This window comes from Crocodylus siamensis, chromosome 3, assembly GCF_052110815.1.
Source record: "Crocodylus siamensis isolate JL-2025a chromosome 3, ASM5211081v1, whole genome shotgun sequence".
NCBI lineage: Eukaryota > Metazoa > Chordata > Crocodylia > Crocodylidae > Crocodylus > Crocodylus siamensis.
The window spans coordinates 13,498,883-13,511,843 of NC_143397.1; the positions used below are offsets into that span (position 1 = coordinate 13,498,883).

Below are 12,961 nucleotides of genomic sequence, written 5' to 3' on the forward strand. Positions count from 1 at the left end.
GGGGGAAAAACAACACCAAGCGCCAGACAGCATGCAGACTGAAAAAGTTAATCATTACTTCTGTCTGCCTTCATAATCTAATCACTTCTATTCCTAAACACATGCAGCAAAGCTCTCATGCTTGCTTCTCTCTCTCTCTTGCTTGCACACACGCAGGGCCGGGCCTGCAAAAAACCCCACAAACGCAAAACCCCTTGCTTTCGGGTGGTCTCTCCCGCCACCCCTCCAATGCAACACCAGTCACCCCCTGTTAAGAATAAAGGCGATTAACCAAATGCTTTAGCAAGGGACATTTAAAAATATTTGGGCTGGGCTCACAAACTAGGAGCTGCTTATCTGTCCCCTGTCCCCTGCAACACTCCCGCTCTGCCTCACCGTTTACTCTGAATTACTCATATTGAGCAATTAAACAGCATATTACATTCACTAGCTAATTAATCTTCCCACCATTCCTGCAAAGGAGGTACGTGCTGGCACCCCCATTTTGTAGACAGGCACAAAAGCTGACGGGGGATTAAGCAATTTGCCCTAGGCCGCAGACTGAGACAGTGGCAGCGCTTGGATTAGCATTAAGTTCCTGGCTGGCAGCCTCTGCGCCCAGGACCCGCTCAGCCTCCCATGTCTAACCGAGGGAGGGCACCCAGTTTCGCCATGGCTGTCCCTGACCTAGTTACAGCACAATTAAGAGCGGCAGTCTAGACGAGCCCCGCTCGCTGCCCTGTAACTGGGTTAAGCCCCGGGGCAGTCCACGGTTTTAGTTCGGTTGCAGGGACGCATTTAGGTGACTGCACCTTCGAAGCACGGTGCGAGTGGGTCAGAGGACAGCTGGATTATCACCGGGCCGCCCGGCAGCTTTGGTGGGGGGCGCCGAACCGAGCGCCGCGGTCTGGCACACGAGACTGATGCTTGCTCCCCCGTGCGCCTCACCGATGCGGCAGCTGACAGGCGCTACAAGGTGCCGGCTTTACTTTCTACTTCCCTTCCTCTCCCCCCCCCCAGCAGCAAAACCACGGACTGGTATTTGTGTCTTCAAACCCACCTCAGCATTTATCTGTCTGTCTGTGACAAAAAGAAAGGCAGAGAAGGGGGAGGAGACCAGCACTCCCGCTATCACAAGTCACCAAGCTCCCTTATGCTAAATCCCCTCCGTGCCAGAGAGACAATTAGACACAAACCATCTTCCAAGGCATTTCTACAGCCTGGCACTGCACATTTTCCTGGGGCTTCCTTCCCACCTCCTCCCATATTCTCTGTACCCATCCCCTCCCTTGTCCCAACAAAAAAGCATTGCTAGCCAAGGTTAGACTATTAAAAACGGTCTCTCGGGGCCTAATCCCCAAGAGATGTCATCGGGGTCTTCTCGTTGCTATAGCTGTACATTTTATTTGGGCAAGTAACTCCCCCCCAGCTTTGGCGGTGATAAGATGTGTTGGGTGGGTGCAAGCGGAGTCGGGTAAGGGATCTCGGACTGAGCCACTGACACCAGAGATGCCTTGTCCATACAGCTCTGCAAGCCTGTGATAAAGCCTAGGAACAGTAACGGCTGCTTTGCGCTAAGATTTATGCGTTTGTTCCTGGTAACAAGCTAGAAAGTCTCTGCCCGGCTTCCAAAGAAAATTAATTCATCAGTTCAAACCTGGTGATGCAACATCAAGACTCCCGGCTAGTTTTCCAAATAAAACTTCTGCCCTGTGATTCCTGCATTGCTGCTCAAAGTATGATTTTTTATTTTATTTTTTTTATGATTATTTATTTACTCTGTCCAGACTGGTGCTGCAGAACTGAAACACCCCTGTCAAACAGGACATTAATCAGCCAGCAGCACTGAACTCTCCTATCAGTAGGGCAAACTCTTTCTGCTTGGGTGGGGTTCCTTTCTTTCATGGTGGGGGAGGTCTTCAACGCCAGTTAAGTGCTGGCCTAAATACAATCCTCCCACTGCTCCTGCAAGAGGCAGATTAACGCTGCACCCCCCTGTTCTGCAAACCCAGTCACATGTCAAAGTCCAAAGAGAAAAAAAGGTAACCCCCCAAATTTGCCTACTAACTTTGCCTTTAGAGTCTCTACCTCAGAAAGACTGGGAGCTTCCACCCTCAGCAGTAATGCTTTGTAATTTGTAGTATCGATACACGGAGGGCATCCCTATCAGCACACAGGCCATTCGCTGTGCAGCCAAGGGAAGCCAACTTTGCCTTTATAAAGTGAAGGATGGTTAAACATTCACCACCTCTCCAGCAATGACATTTGCCAGGTATGAGCAAGATTGCTTCAGAAGCTAATGGACACCTGAGTACAAAACTGGGGAGACCAGCATGTGTGTTTGCATGATCTTAAAAACTAGAAAGGGCTGATCAGATCCCCAGAGATGGGAAGTCTGTCTTAAAAAGCAGGACATGCAAGTCACATGCACCCATGGGAGGCTGGCATAGTGCTCACCTCTAAAAAGGTGATGCTCTACTTAACTTATCTAACCTTAGAAGTTAGTTAATTAAATGTCTTACCTAACTAACTTTAAAAGCGCTCTCCTGGCGCTATTTTGCAAAAAGAAAACAACCATTCACAATCTTGGGCTAACTTCTTATAGGCACCACCTATGCATATATGTGTAAACATATTTTAAACCGTCAACCACTTGAGCAGTTGTGAATTATTGCTCTAAAACAAAAATTTGCTTTCTTCCTACTTAGACAAATTAGCAAAAACTCAAAAGATCAGTGCAAGCGTTCTGGGGGCCTGCAAGTCATCAGCTCACAACACAGACATAAAGGTTTCTCAGGACATGCCTGATTAAATCATTTACCATGATCTAGCACAATGCTGGATATGCCACTTTGTACAGGAGACCTAATGAGAATGACTACAGGCACAAGGGACTATTTTTACATGTGCACACACACTGCCTCAACCAAGAGGGCAGACAGCTTGCGAAATGAAGTTGAAGGTGGCATTTTGAAATTGTAACAGCAGATCAAAAAGAGAAAAAAAGAGTAGGAAGCCTCGCCTACAAGACTCCTCCAGCCTGCATTCACCCTACCTGCATCACCCTGCTCTGGCGCCACGGTGTATTTTGCCAAGTCACCCTTGCTGCTTCACACACTGGCAATTACAACCGGAGGCTCTCACCGCGTTATGAAAACACAACGCAACAGCAGCAGACGAATAAACTCTGTGCTGTCTCCTGTAATAGCCACTCTCTGAATAACGATAAGGTTACTCAGCTAGGTGGCTGTTTTGTGTACATGTAATCAGGGAAGTGATGCTGAGCCTCCCAGCGAATCCTGCTGGTGCATACAAACCCTGGGGAAGTGGTGAAATCAGGCCGAGAGCGGTCTTGCTCTCAGCAATGTCTAATCCCAACCAGGCCATGCCATCTGCTCTATGTACATATGAAGGCCTTGGTTCTGCAAACCACTGGTGCCAAAGTCTTACTGGTGTAAGTACACCACAAAAAGTTTTACATGGGACAGGGAGCATGCTGAGCATCAGGAAGAAGCAGCAAGGCTCAAGTCCTCAAAGGTATCTTGATATCCAATTCCTGATACCAATGGGACTCCAGTGAGTCCAGACATTTCAGTACCTTAGAGGGTCTGGGCCCGAAAGACTGATCAGGATGGGGATGGTGGCTCTTACGATCATGACTCTTCACACATGCCTACATCCCATCCTTTGTACCTTGAGCATTAGCAAGTTAAAGCAGAAAACAAGCTAGGAAACCTATTACCACACTCTTTGACAGACTATACTTAGCACTTAACCATACCTGTTCCTCCACTGATGCTTTGGATGATAATAATCCAAGGCACTGCACGATCAAAGCCAAAATATCATTAGGCCCAAATGAGGTGTTCCTATATTAATAAATACAGAAACACATCCTAAATATAGGTGTTCCTATATTTATTACTATAGGAGCACCTCATACTCCCATAGGTGTTCCTATATTAATAAATATAGGAACATCCCCTGCTCTTTCCTGCTCAGGGCAGGGGGTCCCTCCATCACCTATAAATTCACGTTCAATTTTAATGCAAGGCCCAACTCATAGTCAGACAACAACTGACATCAAATCTACCAAGGCACTTCTAAAAGGTATTTTTTTTTCATCCCGATGAATGCACTGGATCTCAGAAAGGACTTCCAAGGAACATCTGAAAACAGGCTAATGACTTAATGTTATTTGAAAAAAACCCAAAACAGCAGGGGGACATGAAGCACAAGCACTAAGGAGGTGGCATTTGGGGAGCTGGAGCTACACTGCTTTTTGAACAGCCAGGTTAAAAGGGTAAGGAAGGGCTGAGCAAACTCTTACAAAGCTTCTCAGGTTTTTTTGCAAGTTAAAACCAAGATAATGACACTGGGTGGGGACCAATCTTGAGGGCTGAGCAGCCAAACCAAAATTAGCCTCCAAGCCAAGAGCTTCCCTGGCCTCCCAGTTTGGGGAAGGAAGCTGAGAGCAGTCATGAAAAGATCCTTCAGTGCGCTGAGAAACAGGCTGAGTGCAGCGCTCCAGCAAAGGTGACCCTGCTAGTAAAATATTTTTCAACATAATACAAATAAAATAAAAGTGCTCAACCAGCCCCTCTCTGAAAAATCAGGCCTCATGAGAACTTCGGATCAAGGGAAGGAAAAAGGCTCTTTTCTTTTCCCCCCTTCCCCTGCTCCCTCTTTCCTCCTTTTTACTAATAGCTATGTTTTCTTTTCTTTTTAACTTAGCCCTTTTCTCATAAAGAAGTGATGTAATTTCCTGTCTTGTCCCAATGTTTCCTGTTAATTAACACGGTGAAAGTTATCATCACGTATTTAAAAGGCTACCCCCCCCACAAAAAAAAAATGAAGAAAATAGTTCTCTGTTAATAAGCATTGCATCATACAACGCGTGCACGTGTTTGCGTGTGCCCATGTGCGCGCACAGATCCAAAAATGTTTTTTAAGCGATGGAGCTGGTCCAGCCCTTCAGGCAGCACACCCGTGGGGCTCGAGCAACCAGAGCTGGCACGCAGTGGTGCGAGCTATGCCCGCCTTCGTCAGCCTTGCCCTCCAACGGGAATCCGCCCCCAGGGTCTTTGTGCTTCTGCAGCTTGCTCCCTCGGGAGACGCCCTACCGCTGGGAACATGAGATTCCCCTGCCAGCCTAGACCTGGGGCCGCTCACTGGAACAGGCATTTTGCCTGGCAGAGGACCGGCACGCGTATGCCCGCCACCTCCTTACCTACAATGCACTACGTGCGTGCACAAGTATGTTTTGAGCAAAAAACACTCAGGGGCACAACTCCGCTCTCATGAAAGCGCCGTGCAAGCTTCACTGTCCATCCAGCAGAAAAGGATTATTTTAAAGGTGTCACCCCCAGAGCCCTTTCCTCTGAAAGCTCTCCAAATAGACTCCACTTGCCGGCTTCAGAAGAACAAAATATTGGGTCAACACCAACACGAGTGGAACCAGCCTTCCTGTGGAGCACGTTAGGCAGGCATGGGGAAGAGTCCTTCCAGACACCAGACATCCCCTCCGCCTGAGACGAGCTAAAGGAAATCTTGCATCCTCCATGATCGCATGACCTGCCCTCCTCTGCTCCTTCTTTGTGCTGCCCGGGCCCGCCCGAGGCGAGGGAGCAGAGTCGGGGGAGCGGGATGCTCTCTGTCCATCCCTTCCACTCTCCCATCCCAGCAAAATTAGCTAGACAAGCTACTACTGAACGAACTGCTGCAGTCCCGTTGCGTCCTCCGTTTGCCAGGGCCAGCCGAGACTGCTGCACCCCAGAAGTGCAGAAGACGGTTGCCCAGGCTCGGCGCTGCTGAAGGGGCTCAGGGGCTTCACCCCCGTATCCCACCAGTCCCCGAGGGTGTACCACACCGAAGGAGTGGGAATCCCAAGCCAGCAGAGCCGTTCTCTCCTGGACAACCGCGGAAGATCCCCGGCCAAGGAACCCAAGGAGAGGATTTCTTGCAGACGGTTGTGCTCCTGCAGGAGACAGCCTGGCAGCTGCCAATGAGGTCACTCCACCATCGCTCGAGGTCGGGAGCCAACAACGTTCGAAGAATACATCCAAGACGTTAACACTCGTTTTTTCTTTAAGCAACATCAACAATAATAATAAAAATAAAGGCGAACAAAAGCCAGGAGCCGGAAATCCTGAGGCATCCAGCGCCCTCCATTCCCACTGACCTCAGCACCAGGCAGGATCAGGCCATGTTCTTGTTTCTACTACGCAGTTCCTCGCTCGCAGTCACGATATCACCTATTCCCCAGTTTCACGTTAAACAAGCCCAAGGCAAATGGCCCTTACACAAAGGAGGGTGTGTGGGGAAAGGGGAGGAGGGTGGTTGCAAGGAGGGGAACAAATTTAGGTAAAAAGTGAAGCCGTACGCTTGAACTTTACTTTCTTTGTGTGTTACGGCTAAGTCGAGACCGTGTATCAGCAGTTAATAATATCTTGGAGCTCAAAATAAACTGTAAAGGAAGCTACTTTGTGACAGTAGGCAGGCAGCCAGGCTGCTCTGTGGGTCATTCAATCCTGCTCAAGAAAGATGGTACTGCTGGCAGTGACCTCCGCGTGGCCTGTTACAGTATTATTTTACACGGCTCACGCAGAGGTCACTACAAGCCGGCACCAGCAGGAATGCCATGTTCATCTTTTGAAACCACCCAGTCACACAGCTGATAAGACTGACCCGTCTCCCATTTGGTCAAAGGGAGAGAGAGGTCATTATCAGCGTCTCTCCCGAGTCCTCGGGAGTCCTAGAGGCTTTGGAGATGGGACCCGATAGGCACGGGCTGATAACCCTGCAACAACCTTAGTTAATAGTCAAGCGGCTGGCGGACAGGAGCAGGTCACGCTGCGTGGGCACAAGCGGGGCAGTCTGAGACACGGGCTGAAGGGGTGGTAAGGTCAGCAGGGGCTGTCTGCCGCGCAGCGGTCACCACAGGACATTTTCCTTTGCTGACCACTCTTGAAGAAAGCCCGCATGACTAATATGCTTGCATCGCAATTCAGGAATATCCACAAATTCCAGCCGCTTCTGCTTTGGGGCGGCCCGGCACGAGACGGTGGGCTTGCTACAAGCGCTCTTTCCTGCCCAGGGCAGGGGGTCGGGCACAATAGTCTATGCAGGTCCCTTCTGACCCTAACGACTATGAAACTATGAAGAGGGAGGTGCTGGTGGTCCATGCTTCTGCAAAACTTGGCCCCTGGTTTCTTGAGCTGGAAATCCAGAAAGCAAAAGAGGTCTAAAGCTAGTGCCCAATTTTGAAAATGTAGGTTGTGACTTCTCTTCTCAGGCCTAAATCCCACCTCGTTCCCTATGAGCCATCCCACCAACACTACCGAGAAAGAGGAAGCAGCTATGAAAAGAAAGCTGAGAGCCCAACACGGGACACATGAATCTACCACCATCAGCAGGCATTTAAGATCTCCCTTTGGCTGCAGTCTCAGCCTCCGCTTGCAGAAGCAGTTTCAACCCCTTTTCCTACTCCCATTATCAGACAAATGCACATGGCAAACGCTATTTGTTCCTGTACTGTAACTGATACAGGCTCATGGAAATCATAGATTTAAGCCCATCTCCCTGCCAACATGGGCTTGTTTCTTATGATACAGTTACTAATATTTTTGTCCTCTCTAATTTTAAATGTCCCAAGTGATTGCATTTTTTTCTGCCACTTTCACTGGGTACATTTTAGTTGGCAGGTAGATACCATTCTGAATCAGACCAAGGCAAACAAGCAGATAAACACATGCATGTTACTGGGGCTAAACTGACTTTAAAATCAATTTTTCTATTTATTCTTCTCTAAATTGTTAGGTTGCTGTAGAAAAAATAATAGCTTAGAAACCTATTTGCTAGCAGCAGTGAAAAGACTAATATACAATAGCCTTGCAAAAATAATGCTACAGTTGGAAGCTGGTTGTATTAGAAATCATTGTGGCATATAATACTAATGTGTTCTTCTGCTTTGCAGAAATTAAAGTAGATTTTGCTCATCAAAGGGAAGTTTTGACAGAGGAAATGCTTTTCCCCATCCACCAGAAAAAGCCCCTCGTGGCAGCCTCTCTTTTGTGCTTTGCTGTCAATTGTTTTCAAGGCAGGATTTCTTGGGAACAATCCTGTAGATTTTAATAGAGATGAAGTGAATAGGGTTTGGGCACGATTACTACAAAAACTATTGAATTTAAATATTGAATCCTTGCCTACAAGCTGTTGTTTCTGTTCTTTTTTTCCAAGAAAACTATCCTCTTAAAACCTTTGAGGGATATCGTTATTATACTCTACAGGATGGTTGAAATAACCCTATGAAAAGAACCATGTTTTCCATTATATGCTATACATGCTGGAAGTTGGTTCAGTTCCAAACACCAGGGCTGTACACACGTATTCAAAACACAAGTACACTGACCACACACACACACACACGCGCGCGCGCGCGCGCACGTTCTCTCTCTCTCTCTCTCCCCTAACCTTTGCCAGTCAGGTCTGTCCCCACTCCTTTGCCTTTTGAGATTCCTCCTTAAAAAGCCCACCCTGCTCCTGGAAGAAAGTCTAAGACAAGGAGGAGCTAGAATGGGGAAGCAGAGGCCAAAAGCTACAGGGAGTCCTTGCCAAGTCCCAGTCTCTACTTCACTGGCCTGGCTACACTCTGCCATGGTCAGATGATGTGCGAGGGAGCTGCAAGGCTCCTAGCCTGGCAGGCAGCCTGGTTTGCTCCAAAGACTTCAATGCTGTCATCTCAGTGTTAACCCCTGATAACCTTGTCCTTTCGAGGGTGGGACTGAATTTTTAGGTAAGCTATTTAACACACGTGAATACAAGCGAATGCTGCGTATGACCTGTTCTTTTGCAGGGCTAAGAAAGAAAATTTGCGATACAACATGAACATAATAATACAAAAAAATAACAGTAATAAAAAAAGGCATGTGCTCATGTAAACTAAGTATAAAGGACTACTTAAAAAAAAAAAAGTTATCATCTATTGTTTATCCCACAGACAAATATACAACCCTAGTTGCACCGGAAGATTTCCCAATTCCAGATTATAATAGGATGTCGATTTGTAAATACAGGCATTTTGCAGGCAGTTATAAACTCTGTATTGGAGGGAGGGGAATGAGAAAACATCGTTAGGATTTCTTGGGAGCAACCTTTCCGATTCCTGCTTCTGTCCGATTTGCTGGGGGAATTGGGGCTGAGGGGGAACCTGTAAGTCGAGCCAAAAAACCCCCCCAAAAAAACTGTGCTTCTATTGTGAATAGTTCCAGATTTATTTTTTTTTAAAAAGGTGCTTCCCCCGGGTGGACACAGATACCAGCAGGGATCAAAGACATAGTGAAACATTCCAGGCCTGCCCGCTATTTCATAATGAAATGTCAGTCAGCTGCACATCGGAGCTTTTGTAGTAAAGATGAATCAAACTGGAATTAAAGTGCTCCATTAAGTAAGCTGAGGTTTGTTTGGAGGGAAAGGCAGAGGGAGCAGGGACAGAAAGCACCACCGACATCTCTTCAGACTCTTAAGTGGCTTCCTATCTTTGCAGTCCCTGTCTTCAAAAGAAATCCAAAGTGTTAACCCTGAATGACATGGGAGCTAGAGCTTGTAGGCGCGACACGCTGCTGTGGCTCAGACATTTCAGGAACGTCTGGCGAAGCCTGGAAGAACGGAGCAGCTCAACCTGCTGAGTTTGCACCCAGAAAGGCCTCGATAACGGCCCGGGACAAAACTATGAAAAGACTCTTATGGACTTCAATGGGCTTTGCAGCGAATCCAAAATGAGCGTCTGTCACCAGTGACACCCCTCATTGAGACTGAAATCTGTGATGGGTCTGATATCCCGCTAACAACCCCGTCATAAAAAGTAAGGATGATCAGGATCTGAATCAGCTCAACTTGTTTCCAACTTGCCAGGCAGCTCTGAGTCTCGGAGGACTCCTCCTGGGAAGCAGAGGCTGAGCTGCCCATATACCGCATGGGACTGCAGCTAACGGGCGAGACACTTGGACTCAACCCTCATCGATTCATCTTCTAGGAAACAGTCAAATTAAAACGTGTTTAAAAATGGTTGTCTCTCCAATACGTGGGGTAAAAGTGGGATCAAGAACCAAATGAACAAAAAAAGACGACAGTGCCCTACTAGCTGGGCAGGGACACCTGTTGATTTGGTGGCAGATTTCTTGAGTGTGAAGTCCTACTAAACTAAGCCAGAGAGAGAGCAGTAAAAAAGAGAGCGGGGCAGAAAAAAAAAAGGGAACAAAATGAATGCAAGGCAGAGATTATGGAAGGAGGTGGGAGAGAGAGAAGAAAGAGGGAGGACTGAAAAGTTTTCCCTCTGGAGTAAAGGATTAACTGATACTGCATTAAAATTGAGCCAAGCCGCATGTTGACTTCATGGGCTCCTCTGTTCAGATTTTAACCTTTGGAAAGATTTTTTTTTTTTTTAAAAAAAGAAAGTTAACCAGGTCCCGGCAGGTCAGGAGGGCTGTGCTGTCAGGGTTCCCCTCCCTTCCTCTTTGCCCAAACTTCCTTGCCCTCCCACCCGCACTTCACTTCGTCTCACTCCTTTTAAAAGTGCCACAGACAACATGAAAGGGCAGCTCCAGTGAATTAAAGGTCACCTCTGTGCATTTCAGGAGGAACCAGTTCCTTTGTGAGGACCCCCACGGGATTACGTTTTCACATTCAGCTCCCTTTTTTTTTCTTCTTCCCTTGCCAAAAGAATCAAGCCCCTGGCTCCAGGCTCCCGACCTTCCTCCCACCCTGAACTGAGCCCCATTCATTAAGCTGGCTCACTGCAGTGCAGGCCAGGCCAGGAAGAAAAACAGAAAACAGAGCAAGTGAAAGACAGGCTCAGATTGGTTATTTCGAGGGGGAAACACTTGCAGGAGCTCGCTCTATATTACCCACATCGTTCCACGCCGGTCTCCTCTCGATGCTATCCCGGGACCTCTGCCATTCAGCAGTGAACTTGCCCTCAAGAGCAATCAAGAGCAATATAATATTGGTAGCTGAACCTGAGGCTCTTAAAGAAAGGATCCAGCCTGGAGGAGGAATAGTAGTGTGCTGCTTCTTGTTTTAAGCCACTGCTTCCCTTTTTCTATCGCAATGTCTTTGCTCCTACGGGCCCTACCGCACTTCTCCTGTAGGACTAGGAATGTTACGCCCAGCGTCCTGGCCCGCTTCCCAAATCCCCATACATGGCCATCGCACTCTGCCGGACCGTCTCCAACCCTGCCAGCCTCCGCGGACACGCCGCCGTCGCCCCGCTGCCCAGACAGCAGCACGCAGTGCCGGACACCTGGCGGTGGCTGCTGGTGGCCAAAGAGATTCCTCGAGGGAAGGCGGCACGTAGCTCTTTAAAGGGAACTCCAGGTACAGCCACGATCCACCTGATCCCAGCGCTGCCCTGCACTTGCCATCCGCGCAGCTTTCAGATCTCCGGCAACCTGGGGCTCGTGCAGCCCCGTGGTACGAAAGCGTTGAGCCAGAGTCCATACAACTCGCTGGCCCTATGAGAGGCTGCACTCTGCCTGGCACTGGCGAACCACTGTCTGTTCGAACTCAGAGGAGACGGGGCTTTTCCCAAGGACGCCAAGTGCCCCCTTGAACAGCTCATGAAAGCCCCAGTCAATACCTCGTTGTACTACCCGAAGGATGTAAAAAAAAGAGAAAGAAGAGAAGAGAGAGAGAGAGAGAGAAAGTCGGCTTCAGAGAACTGCTGCAAACCCCATTTCTTTGCCCGGGTCTCTCCGGTTGGGATTTGCAGAGCCGCACTCCCGTGCGCGCGGAGAGGAGCTGCCAGTAAATCAGACCAAATTCAAAACAAATGCTCTTTCATGTGGAGGCATTCAGCTTTGTTTCAGGGCTTGTGTAGCTAACCGTATCCCTTCATGAGTCAACACTCCTATCAGCTCCTCATTAAACTAAATGGCTACAATTACATTGGGGAGGAAAAAGGGTGGTTAATGATCGTAAATGGTTCCCCCTGTTTGAAGGGGTTTGGAAAACCTTTGATAAGCAAGACAACCCCCCCCCCCCCAACAAAAAAAAAAAAAAAACAACCCATGCTCCAAAGGAACCAGTGCCGTCTTCTGGGGGCTGGGCAGGAGATTAATAAAACCGTCTCGTTTGGGCCACCTCCACCGGTTCTTGATGTGCTGCGAGACCGAACTACCCCGGTGAGCCCCTTAAGAAAGCATTCATAGGCAAGCCATGTTATTTCCTGCAGCCCAAACCCCCACCTCCCTCCCCCCAGGACCAGACCAGACAGACGAGATGTTATCAATAACACAAACCTTTCAAAAAGCCCCCTTTTAAAAGCGAGTACTTCCTCTGCTTATTTCATGTGGTATCCTGGGGAACTCGGCTCTCCCCCCTGCTCCACCCCACATATTTCACGGCAAAAAAAACCACGATCTAACAACATCCTTATTGTGTTGTTTTACCTCGTGCTCCTTTGCAGCCTCCCTCTGCCACCCCCTTTCTGCCCCCAAACTTACAGCCCCAGATTGGGGGGGGGGGGGGGGGGGGGGACCAACCACAAGCTCCCCCTCTTCCTTCATTTGATTAATTCTCATTAGGGCCTTTGAACAAACAATATGCTCCCCTCTCGAATAACAGGCAGGGTATATATTACACTGCAAGAAAAACAAACAAGGCTCACTTAAAGACATCCACACCAAATGCAATTCCTGGAGAGAAAGGGGGGAGGAGGGCGGAGGGGGAAGACGCATGCAAAGCAGCAGCCTCCAGATTTCTAAAATGCCAGTCACAGGGCAGCAAACGGAGAAAATGTTCCACAAATCGTAAATCAGCGAGACGCTCTGACAAGGGGCAGCATCTCCCAACACAGACTAGTAGGCAGGGCCCAGCTACGCCTCCTGAAAGCATGATGGACCAGGGAAATGGAAAGGGGACTGGAAGCACTGCACCCCCTGAAACGCCCACTCTCACTGGAGCTGAGAAGAGCCGTGAGGACGCA

General features: G+C 48.5%; 1 protein-coding gene across 2 annotated transcripts in view; it reads right to left on the reverse strand.

Moving 5' to 3' along the window:
• Positions 1–12,961, reverse strand: part of SMAD7 (SMAD family member 7) — a 39,661-nt gene that overhangs the window by 16,618 nt on the left and 10,082 nt on the right. The window lies entirely within an intron of this gene.